Consider the following 18,793-nt stretch of genomic DNA (forward strand, 5'->3'; position numbering starts at 1 on the left):
GCAGAAGTGCCATCAATATGAAATATATCACAATTTGCTGTCAAAGTGTTTGTATTTTGAGTAATAAAGTCAAGCACACCGCAGGGAAGATCAGCGGGAATCTCCAATTTTCGAAAAGTCCCTATGGGTTTTTCGAAAATACGGATTAATGACAACAGTGTGCATGATCAATAAGACCATATCCCATAAGTATGATAGTTTTTGAATAATGTAGTAACTTTTGAAGTGGCCTAAATAAAACGATGTGCTTTTTGTGTGCGTTTAAAATTGACGATGTTTTGGTCTAACGTAATGGCGGATTAACCAGAACATGTCGCATAAGCTCCGGTACATCGAAACACAAATGCGCAAAGCCTTATTTACCTGTGCTCGCGTGTGTTTGATAGGGGACAATGCGCTCTGGATAAGGGATATGCTTGAGTGGTCACGAATAAAGGGAGCCACTACTTGTACGGGAAATTAGCGATGTTTCTTATCTCTCTATATATGTCACTGGATTCACTCAAACACATAAACAATTGTGATATACAGGTGTCTGATAATATCTATATGTTTCAATATAACAGACTGTTCTTCGATTTTTAGAATAAAACGGTGAATTGATGAAATATTTAGTAGTGTTTAGTAGTCTTTTTCGCATCACTAAGCTATAGACGTTCATGCTTCAACTTTCAAAAATAAATTGTCACAATGATTAAATATTCCCCTAGTGTATCCCAATTATTTCAAGACCTGACATCGATTAATTGGGTGATTATATGAGGCAACTTCACGGATGAGCGCTTAAGGCCGGAGCTAGTCCCTGAGCTCGGTGGTCACGGATGGCTGTTGTCCAGGTAAGGAAGTATACAATGTTCAATGTTCAATCTTTTATTCACTTTAAGCCTGGCGGCTCATAAGCATACTAAAAGATTACATCATATAATTTACAATCCTTGATATATAATACAAATTAACGAAATATGGACAGCATTGATATAATTACTTTACATATACAGTAGATCTATCAAAATATATCATATTGAAAATAAATATTAAAGTAAGGTTACAGATGTTTAACATTTCTGAGCGGCAATATTGAATGGATAAGTAAAGAATGAAGTGTAGTAAGGGACGATAACTCGTTATCGTTCCTTACGGAACGTAATGATAGTATGAGCTAATTCGCCTATTTTGCCGGCTATTGTAGCGATTTGGGAGCGGAAAAAATGGCACATACAATTTTGATGGTCTTTTGAACCATTGTAAAACTCGGCTCGATCTAGGTCTGGATGTATTTGGTATCCCTGTGGAAATTCGTATTTATGAGATATTTTGGGTCAAACATGCCAAAATCGTCACTTTGACCGGTAGCTTCTGTTTAACCGGTCCTTAAAAATCAGCGTTTCAATCCAAAAATCTGAAACTCCAAACATAACAAGAAGAGATAGTTCTGAAGAAAAACGTATCTTTAGTTTTTCTATATCTTTCATAGAACGGCCACAATAGGGTTTTGAAAAAGGGTCGTATTTTATCGAGAGGTGGCGGATGTTACGTCACGAGTGTTACGTCACAAGAATGTGTGGAATGTAGTGTATTGAAGGACGGAACGTAAAGTACATGCGGCTAATTCAGACCACTTTCTGGAGCTAACTGAAAAGCGACTCTATACATTTTGATAAAACTTTCCACACTTATAAGACTCGGTGTGATCTACATGTATGTCCAGGCATATCCCGTATATCTAGGCATAATCTAGTTATGGAGATATTTTGAGTACAAACACGCCAAAATCGACACTTTGACTGCTGGTTTCTGCACAACTCGGCCTAGAGAATTAACGCATAAAGCCATCTTATTGAAACTCCACACATCACAAGTACATGTAATTCCGAAGAAAACAGTATCTTTAGTTTTTCTATATCTATCAGAGAACGGTCACAATAGGGTTTTAAACATAGGTACTATGTACCGCGAGGTCACACATTTCGGAGAGTCTATTACATGTACGGACGTACGTCACGAGTGACGTTACTACGTCTGTTCTGCTTGTCTGATTGAACTTGTAGCGCTCGGTGAGCTGGTTGTATTTTGCTGTCACTGCCTATATTTCTTACAATTTTACAATATCAGAGAAAATACAAACGACACAATTCTCGGCACATTTTTTTTTTTTTTTTTTTTTTACATATTTTTCACAAATATCTCCATCCCAAAGACAGGATTAATCTTGTTTTGACATATATGGTACATTAAGTTCATCATGTCCGTGATGCAACAGTTTCCGCTAAGGGCACACGGGTACGTATAATCGAAAGACAGTAAGCCAGACATTTACACTGCACTGGGGAAGAATTCCCGCCTTTTTACACCCAGAATCCTACGTCATTCTATTTTCAGTAACAGTGTGTATTTGTGATTTTCTAAATCTCAACACACTATTTATCCTCGTATGGTATATAAAGTACCCGTTTCATGTGTTATTTACTCGGGAAAACAGCTACAAACCAGGGAAACATATTCTCCACAGGGACTTGAATCAGGTGAAACACCGGCTGATTGGCCGATCGAGTTGCACCAGTCGTTAACACATTTTTGGATGTAGATTTGACCTCTAACCCTGACCCAGATGTAAATAATCTACACTTTGGTTATAGATGAATATTGACAGCTATCTTCATAAAATAGATCGAAGTTAATTGTGATCTCTGTCCCAATATCATGTTCAGACCAGAAGTGATGTTTAAGGTTGTGTGTACACTTGTGGAAGTTATTGTCAGTATGAACAACACATTAGGAGCCTTGATTTTGACATCATATGATATGCATGACATTTTTTTTACCTTTGATGGTATATGTCACTATTTATCGATTAGAATACCGCGAGTACATCTGTTACTAAGATGAACTTAGGTTTGTTTGTTTGCTTGTTTTATCACCACGTGTATATATATTGCAATCAGGATCGTTTTGAGGCTGGGTCTCCTTATAGTAGTGGATGACTACAACGTATGCTTGGATAGATGCCAATTGCTGTCTCATAAAACTGAAGAATTGTGAAAATTGTTACAGTGGTAACCCCCAAACCTTCAATTTCCTCGCGCCAGTATTAATATCTAAACGTAATTGAGAGTTTTAAATGTCGCGCGAATACATTAAGTGCAAGTGAGGATACAAATGTATTAAGTGAAAATGAGGAAATTAAGTGCAAATGAAGGTATTAATGCTAAAGGAAGGGAAATAAAGGTTTTGGGGGTTACCAGTGTTATAAGATAACCAATACTTTATTAAATCCCCCACTTAAAAAAAACTTGACACAGGTGTTCTTCAAGATTATGGGGTGTGCAACTGCATGACGCTTTATTTTCCGATCGGTCTACCAAGATGGCCGCCACAGACTTACTTGCCTCTGACTAGTGAAAATTTAGATATTGTTTGATTTCGATTACAATTGGTATTTGATATATAGGGGTATTAGGGGACTGCATATTCCATTGCATGGGTATCATTGCCATATCAAGGCTTCTGAATGGTCGAAGTTTCGATATTGGATTTGGATGCAAAATGGTAAATAGTGGAATTCGAATTCAACCACATGGGATTCATTGCCATAGGAACCACATGGGGGAATTCAGGTGGTAAAATTTTAGATGCAAATTCAACCTCACGGGTTCTCTTGCCATAGAACCACGCTGAGGCTTCTTATTGGTCGAAATATTGACAATGAATTATTTTAATGTAAACCATGACTCGTGCATGGAACCTCTGAACTCAAGACGGACATTTCTATATCATCTTCAGCATTTATTTTTATCTGTCTTTCGTGCTCAACCAGAGTTATCGTCCCTCACTACACTTCATTCTTTCTGTGACACTCCTTTAGGTGTCACCCCACTAGTATGCCTATATCTGAAAACTCACCAATTTGACTTATACAGATCCTTGTTACTATGATTAAAAGTCTTAAAAGTAAAGAATGAAGTGTAGTGAGGGGCGATAACTCATTAGAGTTATCGTTCCTTACGGAACGTAATGATAATACGAGCTAATTCGCCTATTTTGCCGGATATATTAGCGATTTGAGGACAGTAAAATTGGCACATACAATTCGGTTGATACTTTGAGCTATTGTAAAACTCGGCTCGATCTAGGTCTGGGTGTATCTGGTATCTCTGTGGAAAAGCGTTTTTGTGAGATATTTTGGGTCAAACATGCCAAAATCGACATTTTGACCGAGAGGTTCGGTTTAAATCGCCCTCAAAATTCAGAAAAAAAATCCAGAGATATATACAATGGTTATACAAAGAGATAAATGTTTCCTGAATAAAACAGTCTGTTTAGTTTTTCGATATCTTTAGCAGAATGGCCACAAAATTGTTTTGAAAATGGCCTATTTTTTCGACCTTCTCAGTATTTTTCCACCCGACTGGGGTATTTTCCTATAAATAGGCTTCCTGTTTTGATGACGCAAGACCGGGTGTTTCCTTTCCGTTTAGTACGGTAGAACAGATGGACCGGGTCGGCATACATAGTTTTTTAGCATTAAAATCATTACGAATCAACTGGTTTTATATTTGTTTTGCGCGAGTCATCTTGATGATGTGTTTTAAAGCCTGCATTAACACCAACAGGTCCGTTAAAATTGACGTATGAAGTTTATATGTAATAGAAATTATTAACACATTTGGTTTGGTCGGCTTAACCGCATATAAAAAGGACAACTATAGAATAACGCCATCTTGAACTCATCGGGTATTATCCCTGAAATGATTCCCCGAGGAGTTCCGGATGGAATAACACCGGGGACTTCACGCCGCTTACTCGTTCAACTCCAGGTTTTAGCTGCATTCTAAGTGAGTTGTATTACATTTTCCCGTCAGGACCAGGACTTTTTAATATTATATCATATTAAAAGTGACACTGGAGATTATAGTTGTTCTACTATGACCATATTTGTTGCTTTCCAGGATCAGTATTCATCGTCAACCCAGACCAGCGTTCAAATCTAGATTATATAAACTCGTACTGAGTCGTAGGCTTCCAGTACTGGCAGTAGGCCTAGTGTAAATGTTACGTGTTCATTAACGTTTTAGAGACAGGCAACGTTTAAATATGTAATATTTAATTTCTTTATTGTTTGTTTGTTTAATGAAATTACTGTGTCGTTAGTTGATGCTTTGATGTCTTGATCAGCTGATATTTGTTTATCTTGAGCAACGACGTTTCGAGAATCATATCTCATACATATTAGCTTACGTCAATACGATGACACGAACTTTCAAGGAACTACTGTACATGTACTTCAGTACACACTAGCAGTATATTGAACAATTCTTTTTCAGTAATAGAAGTTTTTTTTCAAATTTTTTAATGAAATATTTATGTTCTAATGCTGTAAATTTTGAAATTTAAGTCTCTGACCTGCCCTTTATTGAGATGGTTCTTAGGACAGTGTCAAATTATATCATCTTTTGCATTAATAAATATATGAAATAAGTTTTCAAATATATTTAAACCATTCACTTTTATGCACCAAAGAAAACAATATGCAAGAAAGCTGTTCTGACAAATTTAAGCTAAAATATAGTCAATTATTATGTTGCATTAAGTAAAATTATGTTGCGTTGGGTGTATAGAAAGATGTCATGCATTTTTTTTTTTATCTTTTAGAATTAAATTAATTTCAACTTATTACAAAAAAAGTATAAGATGGAAAATTATTTGACAAAATCAAAGAGCTACCAGGTTTTAGCTATCACAATTTTACAAAATAGAGTTGACTTTGAAATTTCATGAATTAGTAAATTTTCAAATATCTATAGGTTGCTTTATTATCAATTCCATATCAACATATTTCAACTCTTTTCTTACATGTACATGTGCCAAAGAAAACCATGTGCGAGAAACCGGTTCTAACAAAATTTTACTAAAATTATGTCAGTTGTTATATGACATTAAGTTAATTAACTAATTTAGGGTGTGGGACCATGTTGTATTTTTGTTTATCTTTTGAATATTTAATCTGTTTCAACTTATTACAAAAGGTATTATAGAAAACTACTTGTCAAAATTAAAGAATTACCAATATTTTGTTATCACTATTTTACAAAATAGTTTTTCTCCCAAAATTTCATCTGCACACAGGTAGAAATTAGTAAATTTTGAAATATCTTTGCTTTAAATACCATTCCAACATATTTCAACCTTTCGCTTACATATACCAAAGAAAACTATGTGCAAGAAACCAATTCTGACAAATTTATACTTCATTTTTTTTAACTATTATGTATTTATTGTGTAGCACTAAGTTAAATTCAATATTGGGGAACCATATGTAGTTTTTTTTTTATCTTTTGAATTTAAACTTTACTTATATAAAGGTATTATAGAAAATTATTTTACAAATTCAAACAATGACCAGGATTTTAATGATAACCATTCTACAAAATAGTCTTCTTCATTATGTCATCTCCACACATGGTAAAATACTGTAACATAGGGACTAGTGTACATATAAATAGTTTATATGTTTCTTTTTTAGGCCAACACCACCATATGCATATACTTTTTACATTAGGAAGGGTGTTCTAAATTGTTGGCCAAAGACCGTACTTAATTTCCCTCTATATTCTACTGAAGAAACAAATTCAGAATTTTAAAACTTTACATAAAATCTGGTTTTAATTTCATATTGTAGAACTATTCTCTCATTATCAAATATTTTGATATTGGGATAACACCATTTTCTTTAATTTTCACATCTTTTACAATTGCAACTGTGACAAATAAGAATTAAACAGTTTTAAACAGTTACTGTAATTGCAAGCCTTAGACCGCAAGTAAATACCCTCTATGTTCTACTTAAAAAAAACTTCATTAAAATGTTTTTGAAACTTTGTATGAAATATGGTTTTCATTTCATTTAGTAGAACTATTCTCTCAATTTCAAGCCATTTAGATATAAAGAAACAAAATTTCCACAATTTTCACTGTAAGATAGTTTATTAATTATTTATTATTGAGGGGCCGCGATGGCCGAGTGGTTAAGATATGTCATGACACATTATCACTAGCCCTCCACCTCTGGGTTGCTAGTTCGAAACCTACGCGGGGAAGTTAACTGGTACTGATCGTAGGCTGGTAGTGTTTCTCCTGGTACTCCGGCTTTCCTCCACCTCTAAACCTGGCATGTCCTTAAATGAACTTGGCTGTTAATAGGATGTTAAACCAAATACACAAAGTATATTAGTATTATATATATAGAAGAAGTATAGAAAAGTTTGAACAGTTATCCTGCAGAAGAAAAGGGAAGCTGACAATCAGGCCGGTATGTGCTGTCGTGGTTGTGTCTTTGGGCAAGACCATTTTACCCTTATTGCTCTGGATGGCATGCAATGGGCCTCTTATATATTGTTCAGTCAGGTAGTCACCAACTACTACAAGGAGACCCAGCCTCAGACTTAAAGATGCTACCTATTTTTCAGAAACCGGACAAGCTAGTCTACACTGCTACCTTACAAGATGTTTAAATCATTTATTTGAAAAGAAAATATTATTTATTTTGCTTGGTAAGCTTCATTTTCATAAATTATTGCACCATTTCCTGGATGGCATGTGGACAGACAGGTCTCATCCATTTGTTCAGAGGTAGTCACAAACTACTACAAGGAGACCCAGCCTCAGACTTAAAGATGCTACCTATTTTTCAGAAACCGGACAAGCTGGTCTACACTGCTACCTTACAAGATGTTTAAATCATTTATTTGAAAAGAAAATATTATTTATTTTGCTTGGTAAGCTTCATTTTCATAAATTATTGCACCATTTCCTGGATGGCATGTGGACAGACAGGTCTCATCCATTTGTTCAGAGGTAGTCACAAACTACTACAAGGAGACCCTGCCTCAAACTGACTCAGCTGGCTATTCAAAGGGTGATAAACAAAGCTAACAAAGCAAATATATATAAGAGTAAGAGATAATTGTCACTTAATTTTCAGAAACCGACCAAACTGATGTACACTGAAACCTAACAAGAGATTGAGAAAAATCATTTAAAAAGAATAAAATGATTTATTATACTTGGTTAATCTTTATTTACATAAATTATTGCTGAAATTCACTTAAAATATTTTAAAACTTGCTAATTTCCTAATTTGTCATCTGGGATGGCTTATCTGGGCATGATATTAAATTAATTATAAATTATAATGTAGTGATTATTGAATAATTTTTCATTTTATTGTTTTTTTAGATATATCATTCTATTCATGATTGATCAATAATTGATCATAGATAGTCTAAGAAATTATGACGATCGATCATGACCTTTATATATATATATTATTTATAGTGATTCCAAACACTAATTATAAGAAGTTGAAAAATTTTCAAATCAGCAAAAAAATTGTAATACCTAGACATTTCCCTATTTTCTCGACATGAACTTTTGACATAGACACTGATACTGACTTTGAATTCTATGGGTGATTTCTCGAAATATTGTTCTAAGTAAATGGCCAAAGCAAAAAAACAAACAATTTTCCTTCTTAAAAAAAGGGGGATTTTCCTCATACAAGTGTGAATTATTCTGCTTTTCCTCCAAGATTAAAAATATTGGAGTGAGCCAATTCCCATCAAATCCTGAAGATTTACAAGTGATTAAGGAAATTCCCATTTTTCGAGGAAATTGGTCCAAATTTAGATGTTTTTCGATTGCAATGAAATTTGGTATGTAGGTACTTCATGGGACACCAGTTACTCTTGTAACCTCACATTAACTTTTTTTAACAAAATGGCCGCCATTTTCAGGTCTCTGATTGGTCCAAATTTAGATATTGTCCGATTTTAACGAAATTTGATATTTAGCTACATCATGGGACACCGGTCCCTTCTGCAACATCATTTCACATTTTAACAAAATGGTCGCCATTTCTTGGCCTCTGATTGATCCAAATTAAGATATTGTCCGATTTCAACAACATTTGATATGTAGCTACATCATGGGACACCGGTCTCTCTCGTAACATCATTTCACATTTTAACAAAATGGTCACTTCCTGGCCTCTGATTGGTCTTAATTTAGATGTTGTCTGACTTTGATGAAATTTGGTATGTAAGCACATCTATGGACAGTGGTCACTCTTGTAACCTCAAATTCACATTTAAAGAAAATGGCCACCTTTAACTGGCCTCTGATTGGTCAAAAAGTTAGAAAGTCAGATTTTGACGAAATTTGAAAAGGATACTTGTACAAAATGGTACTCTTTACTCTTGTCACCTCACTAGCCTTTTTAACAAAATGACTGCCATTTATTGACCTCTAATTGGTCCAATTTTAAATACTGTCCGTTTTCAATAAAATTTGGTACATAGGTACATGGTCCAATTTAAGATATTGTCCGATTTTTATAAAATTGTATATGTATGTACATCATGGGACACTGGTTTCTCTTGTAACCTCACTTCAACATTTTAGCAATATGGCCGCGAATTTCTGGCCTCTGATTGATCTAAATTTAGATATTGTTTGATTTCTTTTAAATTTGGTATGTTGGTGTATTAGGCGACTGCAAATTCAACTAGATGGCTTTGGATGCATTTGGACCAACACAGAGTCTTCTTATTGGTCGAAATTTAGATATTGAGTGGTTTTGATGAAAACCACTCTGAATCAGAGTTATCGCCCCTTACTACGCTTCATTCTTTCTGTGACATCCTTCAGGTGTCACCCCACTAGTACAGACAACAGCTGGATAAGTTTATATGATAATGGGCGATTCCAGTAATACATTTTAATGAATTTCTTTCGATTATCTTTATAGAATGGACATATTAAAACAAAATGAAACTCGTCCTCTACCTGGTTTTGGTCACAATTACGACAAATTCTATTCGCCCTTGGAATATTGCGATACCTACCTTCTTCTACATAGAGCTGGTGAGCTGACTGTCGTAATTTCGAAATGAATTTAAGACGACATTTCAACAAATTCATTTCTAGCTTGAATACAATTATCTATCAGACGAAACCAGAAGACAGTAATAAAGTTCTAACTTGATAACGCCAATTACAGTTTCTTTGATTACAATCATAGATTTCGTCATAAATTGACTTTAGAACACAATTATCAGATTTAATTAATTTCAACCAATATTTAATAATTCGATATGTTCTGGTTATATGTAGAAGCATGCATCCTAATTCATTAGAAACCATAAAAGATGGCGTACTCTTCTTAACATACAATATTCTTTTTAAAAAATCAATATGTACTTTCTCTACAGATTCTGCAGCATTAAAATCCCATGTTTCGCAACCATAATTAAGAACAGAGGATACATAAACAACAAAAACATTCAGTTTAGATTCTACATTGAGGGACAAACTATTAAATAATGCATTATACATACATTTTCGACCTTGTTCAGCGATTTTTGATTGCGTTTTTGTAAATTTCCCATTAAAGTTAAACAGCACACCAAGATAGGTAAATTTATCAACAATTTCTATTTCATTGTCATCATAATAAAAAGTCTCACTATCACGTAATTTTCCGCCATTACGGAATACAATAATTTTTGTTTTCTCAGTTTTAACGGTAGGCTGCCATTTGTCACTGTATTGTTTTAGAGAGTCTTAACATTTTCTGCAAACCAGAAGCAGATTCTGAAAAGAGGACAGTGTCATCTGCATACATCAGAAGGAACAAAGAGATATCTCTTCAGGAATAAAGTGTCACATGAGGTGTTAATAAACTCATTTTCTAAATCATTCACATACATGGAGTAAAAAGAGGGAGATAACCCCATCCCCTTGCATCAAGTCAGTTCAGATTTGTACCTAACACATCACTTTAACCGGTCATATAAAGATCTCAAAGTATTTAGTAGTTTTCCTCGAATACCTTTATGAAAAGGCTTCAAAAATAATGTATTTCTATTTACACTATCGAAGGCCTTATACAGCACTGCAGTTGTTGCCATGCGATAGAATAGCCCGAGGCAAATCTATAAAAATTAGTGCCTGTTCCAATGTGCTTTTCTCGAATGTTTAGACTCTGTCTCATATTTTAGTGTTTGCTTCCTTTACTAGTGATTAATGTCGAATACTAGGACTCGTCACCAAAGTTTAGACAGAGTCAAGAGAGAATTAGTTAATTAATTATCCATTTATTTTTAGACATTGAGAGAAATACTAGTACCTGTTACAAAACTTTAGTCACTTAAAATAATACCAGTTCTAGTAATTAAAAATTCGTTCCTATCACAAAAGTTTTAGGCATTTTTCATAAAATTCGGCTTGGTGGCCAAAAACTAGAACACTGACACGTCAGAAAGGGCCCCGCTATGTGTCTGACCCTTCAGGGTAAATGTAATAATTATTGTCAGTGTTTTTCCTGCCTATATAACTGGGTGCGCCAAACGACCCCATTCTCAATGCGTTTTAGCCTGATTTTTTCCCAAAATCAACTCGAAAATTCCAAATAACATTTGTATGACGACTTTTCACAATCAATGAAAAAATTCCCAGTTTCGTTTTTAGGAATACACTGTGCACTGTAAAATTGGTTAGCATAGAAATTCAATGTGTGTGTTTGTGTGTAATTTACAGTTTGCGCTCAAATTTTCCCAATTTGGCATATTGAAGTTTTCCCAAAATACCCAGGAAAAACACTGATTGTAATATATTGACATGAAACTATTAGATATATGATTTTGATTAACCTTTGCTATTGTTTCATTAATGTTAGCATTAATAGGGCCACTGACAATACTGCTTATTATTATTGTATGGAAAAGCTAGCTAAAAGAATTCTACAAGCATTACACTTTTCAAATTTGTTTCAAATCTAATATCAAGGAGCACACAAACTGATATAAACTCAATGCAGTTATTCTAATAAGGTAAACTTGAGAGGGTTTTCTGAAAAACAAAATATACCAAATGTGAAGAAAAGGGGAGAAAAAAAGGATTTTTTAAAATATTTTAATAATGTCCTTTTTTTGTCATTTGAGGTATAAGAAATCCAAACCAGTACTTTTTTCACCTTTTTTTGTTTTAAAACTTTTTATATTTAGACGCAATCAACTTCAAAATTTGGTCGCTTGACACCAACTTACCTTCATAATGTCATAACAAAATCTTTAATACCATTTAAAAAATGTCAATCCGACCTTAACATATGACCCATTGACTTTGAACTTTGGTCAGTTGATACCTTGTTTGATTGTGACCAACTTAAGATTTACCATTTAAAAAATGTCAATCCGACCTTAACATATGACCCATTGACTTTGAACTTTGGTCAGTTGATATCTTGTTTGATTGTGACCAACTTTGCATAAGTCATAAATTATGCTAATGGAAGACTGTAATAGTATTGTATATGTATGTGTGTATTGTGGTTTTATGTCTATATGTAAAATGTTACATCATCGAAAATCGGCTTCCCTCAATACCTGTATGTACCAATTTTCGCCGCAATCAAATAATATCAAAATTTCTACCAATCAGAAGCCTCTGTTTCATTCCCATGACAACACAGGTTTTGGAAAGGTGAACCATTGTTCCCTCAAAACCCCTATATACCAATTCTCTCACCAAAATCGAACAATAACTAAATTTTGACCAATCAGAAACCTCCATTTGTTACCATGACAACAGACGGTTTCGTAAGTGGTACCATTGTGTTTGGCTTCCCTAAATACCACTATGTACCAATTTTCACCGAAATCGAACAATATCGAAATTTCAACCAATCAGAAACCTCCATTTGTTACCATGGCAACAGACGATTTTGTAAGTGGTACCATTGTGTTTGGCTTCCCTAAATACCACTATGTACCAATTTTCACCGAAATCCTCCAACTCTTGTCAATAATTTGGCGCAAAAGAAAAAAAACGGACAGGCGGACAGACAGACGGACAGACGGACAACCTGATTACTATAGGGCACCGCATCTTTGATGCGGGGCCCTAATAAACAATTCTGCAATCTGCTATAACTAATGTTTCAAATTTATATAAAAGCATATCAAAAACAAGATCATTCATTGATAAGAAAATGTCAAAATTGTTTTGACTGCTAAAATCCAAAAGGGTCGATTACCTGGCATTTTGAAGCCGACCCAGGATGACCTTGACCGTTGACCTTTGAACTTGTGACCTTGAACTATGAGTTTGATCATTCTGTCAGTTAACTCTTGGTTTATTTCTTGACAACTTTGCATAATCGAATAGTGAACAGTTAAAAACAACAAAGATCCAGTATTTTCATGTTAATGTTAAAATCCAATATGGCCGCATAACAGCCATTTTGAATCCGATTTGCATGAAATACTTCACATCTGATCTAGGATGCATGAGGAATCATCAGTTCCAATTTGATACAAATCCTTCATCTCCTTCAATCATTTTTGTGCAGAAGAAAAAAAACGGACAGACGGACAGACAGACAGACGGACGGACGGACGGACGGACAGACAGACAGACGGACAGACAGACGGACAACCTGATTACTATAGGGCACCCGCATCTCTCGATGCGGGGCCCTAACTAGGGCTTGAATTTCATTATTATGTTATTTTATTATGTTATGTTATTATTTTATTATGTTGCTGAAAAATTAGGTGCTAAATTAGTGATGATGGTAAAATTGGTAAAAAACGAAATAAGTAGGAAATATGAAAACAGGACGTTCATGTCTCCAAGTAAAATGACCTGTAAAATGACCAGTAAAATGATTTTTTCTGAATCCAGTCTGAGCATAAGTCATCAGATTTATTTCATCAGCCATCTTATTTAACCTTCTATTAAAAATAGATAGGTTTAATAGCCCTTACCTTCCAAGAATTAGGTACATTGTATGCAGCCTGTATTAAAGATGCTACACCTCAGACAGAGTATAATACATTGGTTATTATTTTGACAGTAGACGACATTTAGTCCTTACGCCTATTTAAGACCTGCAAATAAAAAAAATTGTAACGTCAAAAATTGTCGTAATGAAGCCAAGAAGTTACGAACTTTTGAACAGCCCTGCCTATGAAATAAATCAACATTATAATTGCATTTGCATACACGTGACCTTGATCACAGTGCATTCTAGGAGAAATTTACATAAAGAAGAAAACAAATATGGTGGACTTTAGCTGGGCAAATACTGCATGTTGCCTATCACAACTACAAATTCAAAATGCAAAAAGAAAACTAAAAACAAAATAAACATTTCAATATTACCCGTCGCTGTAGAGCACGATCCTCTGCATGCTGCCACCCATGAACTGAAAAGCTTTCTTAGCGTTACCTCCTTCGGCCCATTTCGCTGGATTGATATAATTGTGATTTATCAATAAGTTTAAGCTGGATGATCTATAAATAGTGAATCTGTAATCAATACATATCACGAAAGAAACCCTAACCATTGATTACATCGCGCCATATACTTACAGTGTTCAGTAAAGATAGCAACAGACCGACCGTTACACTACGTACAATTGTACGATACTTTTACAACAGTAATTCTGTTTTCGGCGCAAGTGCAAGTTTTTCATTCAATATGGAGACGATTTCTTCGGGACGCAATTAATTATTGTTATTTTTTCTGATTTTAAAGATAAATAAGATGAAGGTGGTAATTATGTTAAGTGTGTAAATTTTATTGCTGACATACATGGCGGAATATGGCTCATCTCTTCGATGGCCGACATTTTATTCTTACTTATTTTTAGAAAATTGAACACATTTTAAGATTGCATTTTTGGTGAGTAAAGGTGTGGCCTAAAAATGAAGCGCCCTACAACATATGCTGCGAGCCGGCTACCCCAACCTGAATCAGGGAGGTAGGGTTTTACCAATACTCAGACCAGCGGACCAGATGTTAACTCACCCTGGGGCACTTTACTAATTTAAATTCAGAGATCCTAACGCTAAAACGTTATGCATATACAGTGGAAAATTTTATATTTTCAAACAAAATGATGTACCAGGTACATTGTAAATAAACAGTATACAAACATATGATGAAAACTATACAACATTATTACTCACCTACTTAACATACATGTAATCATGGAGGAAAACAAACTGAAATGCCACCTTTAAATATGGCAATTAACTGATTTACAATAAAATTATTTAAATAATTCTACAGTGGCTTTAGATACTCATTTAGGATTCCATCATAATTAACCTGGAGCTTTAGTGTTACTTCATACCTAACGCTGCCCATGACCCTGCCTTGGAGTGGAAAATTCCTCCCTGAGAGGAAAGCCAGAGGTCTCTGTCCCCTGGCCGAGACAAAGTCTATAAAATAATAATTTATTGGTACTCTCTGCTTTACGTTCAATTTAAAGTTGGCGGCAACGACTAGTTCGCCCATTGATAGTATATTGTGACATGATTGTATGTCCTGGTGTGGCATTTCAGTTTGGTAGAACTATAGATAAAAATTGACCCGTCCTTTGTGGACATCGTTCTTGAATGTCCAACACCCAACAACGTGGTAATTGAACGTATACATATTAACTTATCAATTTACAAAGTATGTTGATTAGACAATGTTAAAAGACAAGAGGCGAAATTTAGTAGTTTATAGACCCAAAATTAAATAGTGCCTTCGGAGATTAAAGACGTGACAAATGTAGTATGGTGGGTAAAAAAATAAATCAAACTGTTTCGTCCAGTTCTGGGACTCTAAAGCGATACAGATCAACTGAGCTTATCCCGCAAAGGGCCGGTGTCCAGCAAGCTGTCTGTCAATTTTTTTTTTTTTTTTTTTTAGATATGTATTTAAGTAAATACCATTAATTCTAATGTGTTCAGAACAAACAATGATTTTATAATTCTTTTCAGAAAGAATGCTTTCATTATAGGGATGTAATAGTTAATCTAAAATGCTAGGAATTTACATGTAAATGTACTGTATTACAAACGACATTATCTATATTTATATTGATTTCGGCCATATCGCACTGGCACCCCCGCGACAAAATTACCCTACCATCGCGACGAAATTACCCCACCAACGCGACGAAATTACCCTACCAACGCGACGAAATTACCCTACCAACGCGACGAAATCACCCTACCAACGCGACGAAATCACCCTACCAACGCGACGAAATCACCCTACCAACGCGTTAACAGAAGTTTTATGTCGCACTGTCGAATAATTTTGAAGCACTGGTGCGTTCATTTTGTCGCTTCGCACATTGCCGCTCGTCGCATGGCACACTGTCACTCGTCACATGGCACACTGTCGCTCGTCACATGGCACACTGTCACTCGTCACATGGCACACTGTCACTCGTCACATGGCACACTGTTACTCGTCACATGGCACACTGTCGTTCGTCACATGGCACACTGTCACTCGTCACATGGCACACTGTCGCTCGTCACATGGCACACTGTCGCTCGTCACATGGCACACTGTCGCTCGTCACATGACACACTGTCACTCGTCACATGGCACACTGTCACTCGTCACATGGCACACTGTCGCTCGTCACATGGCACACTGTCGCTCGTCACATGGCACACTGTCACTCGTCACATGGCACACTGTCATTCGTCACATGGCACACTGTCACTCGTCACATGGCACACTGTCGCTCGTCACATGGTACACTGTCGCTCGTCACATGGCACACTGTCACTCGTCACATGGCACACTGTCACTCGTCACATGGCACACTGTCGCTCGTCACATGGTACACTGTCGTTCGTCACATGGCACACTGTCACTCGTCACATGGCACACTGTCACTCGTCACATGGCACACTGTCGTTCGTCACATGGCACACTGTCACTCGTCACATGGCACACTGTCGCTCGTCACATGGTACACTGTCGTTCGTCACATGGCACACTGTCACTCGTCACATGGCACACTGTCACTCGTCACATGGCACACTGTCGTTCGTCACATGGCACACTGTCACTCGTCACATGGCACACTGTCGCTCGTCACATGGCACACTGTCGTTCGTCACATGGCACACTGTCGCTCGTCACATGGCACACTGTCGCTCGTCACATGGCACACTGTCACTCGTCACATGGCACACTGTCACTCGTCACATGGCACACTGTCGCTCGTCACATGGCACACTGTCGCTCGTCACATGGCACACTGTCGCTCGTCACATGGCACACTGTCGCTCGTCACATGGCACACTGTCGCTCGTCACATGGCACACTGTCACTCGTCACATGGCACACTGTCGCTCGTCACATGGCACACTGTCGCTCGTCACATGGCACACTGTCACTCGTCACATGGCACACTGTCGTTCGTCACATGGCACACTGTCACTCGTCACATGGCACACTGTCACTCGTCACATGGCACACTGTCGCTCGTCACATGGCACACTGTCGCTCGTCACAGCTCGTCACATGGCACACTGTCGCTCGTCACATGGCACACTGTAGCTTTTCGTTTAGCAAGGGTGTCCATGCAACATGGCCTAAATCATCCACCAAAGCATTCCTTTGATGTTAAGACATTTTATCATTGGCAATGAATGACAATATTTGTTCACGTCAAATTATACGGATACAACTGTTCTCCACAGAGAGATAGAACTCAAAATAAGATAATGCGATGACATTTACAATTATTGTTATATACGAAAATGAAAGTCTGTAAATAGCACATAATGGGACATTAAACACAATATTCATTTGATCTGGAACGTCGAAGGGAAATATCCATAAGCCAATATATTTATTATCAGAGCATGACATGAGATATCTAGCCATGGGTGGATTACGGACCACAATACATTAACATAGAGGTTATATGTTACAATCTAGTTTTTTGTTCATTGTCCATCCGTGATATATCACCACTATCTACCAGTAACAGAGATATGAATATAAGTGTACGATTATGTGGAGCTCGTGTAAACTGACAAAAGATGAAAGGTAAGATCGCTAAATAACTACTCTTTTGATCGACATTAGGTTCAATCAGTTATATCATTATCTTCCACTCTGTGAGAGTTCCTATAGCTGGTATCTAATTCATCAAACTTATCTAAAAAAAAAAAAACGAAAAAAAAACGACGAGCTGCAATTGTAATTGTCTCGTTTGTCTCGTGTAACTATCATTTGTCTCGTGTAACTGTATCATTTGTCTCGTGTAACTGTATCATTTGTCTCGTGTAACTGTATCATTTGTCTCGTGTAACTGTATCAGTTTGTCTCATCACATCACGTTAGAATAACTATAAATTAGAATTAAATATAAGCATTAGGAATGAAGAATAGCAAATAAGAAAATAAGCAGTTCGAATGTTGGCCATGTCGGCGTTCCATAGTAAATTACATGTCAAAACAACAAATCCAGCACGGCGGCACTTTCTGTTTCCTCAACTTCGTCATGCTTTTAATCTATATATGAAAGAGCAATTTGCCGAAATAGATAAATCTGGAGACGTTGACCAAAACCTCTTTTGGAAACTACTTAAAAATCGTACAAAAAATAATGGTTGTTGTCAAACTGAAATGAAACACAATGGTACCACACTCCGCGAACCCGAACAAATTGTAAATGCATGGGGCCATCATTTTAGTAAGTTGTTCAAGAATGAGATACTTGATTCGTTTGATGAAAACTTTTTTCAAGATGTACTACTTAAAGTTAATGAAATTCAAAATCAGTCTTATCAAGAAAAAGATATCTTTTTGTCAGAAATGTTTACCACAGATGAAATGCGAGAAGTATCTAAGAAACTTAAGAGCGGCAAAGCTGGTGGGTATGATAGCCTGGTTTATGAACACATTAAGTTTGGAGGTGATAGA

Source organism: Pecten maximus, chromosome 1 (assembly GCF_902652985.1).
Source record: "Pecten maximus chromosome 1, xPecMax1.1, whole genome shotgun sequence".
NCBI classification, from domain to species: domain Eukaryota; kingdom Metazoa; phylum Mollusca; class Bivalvia; order Pectinida; family Pectinidae; genus Pecten; species Pecten maximus.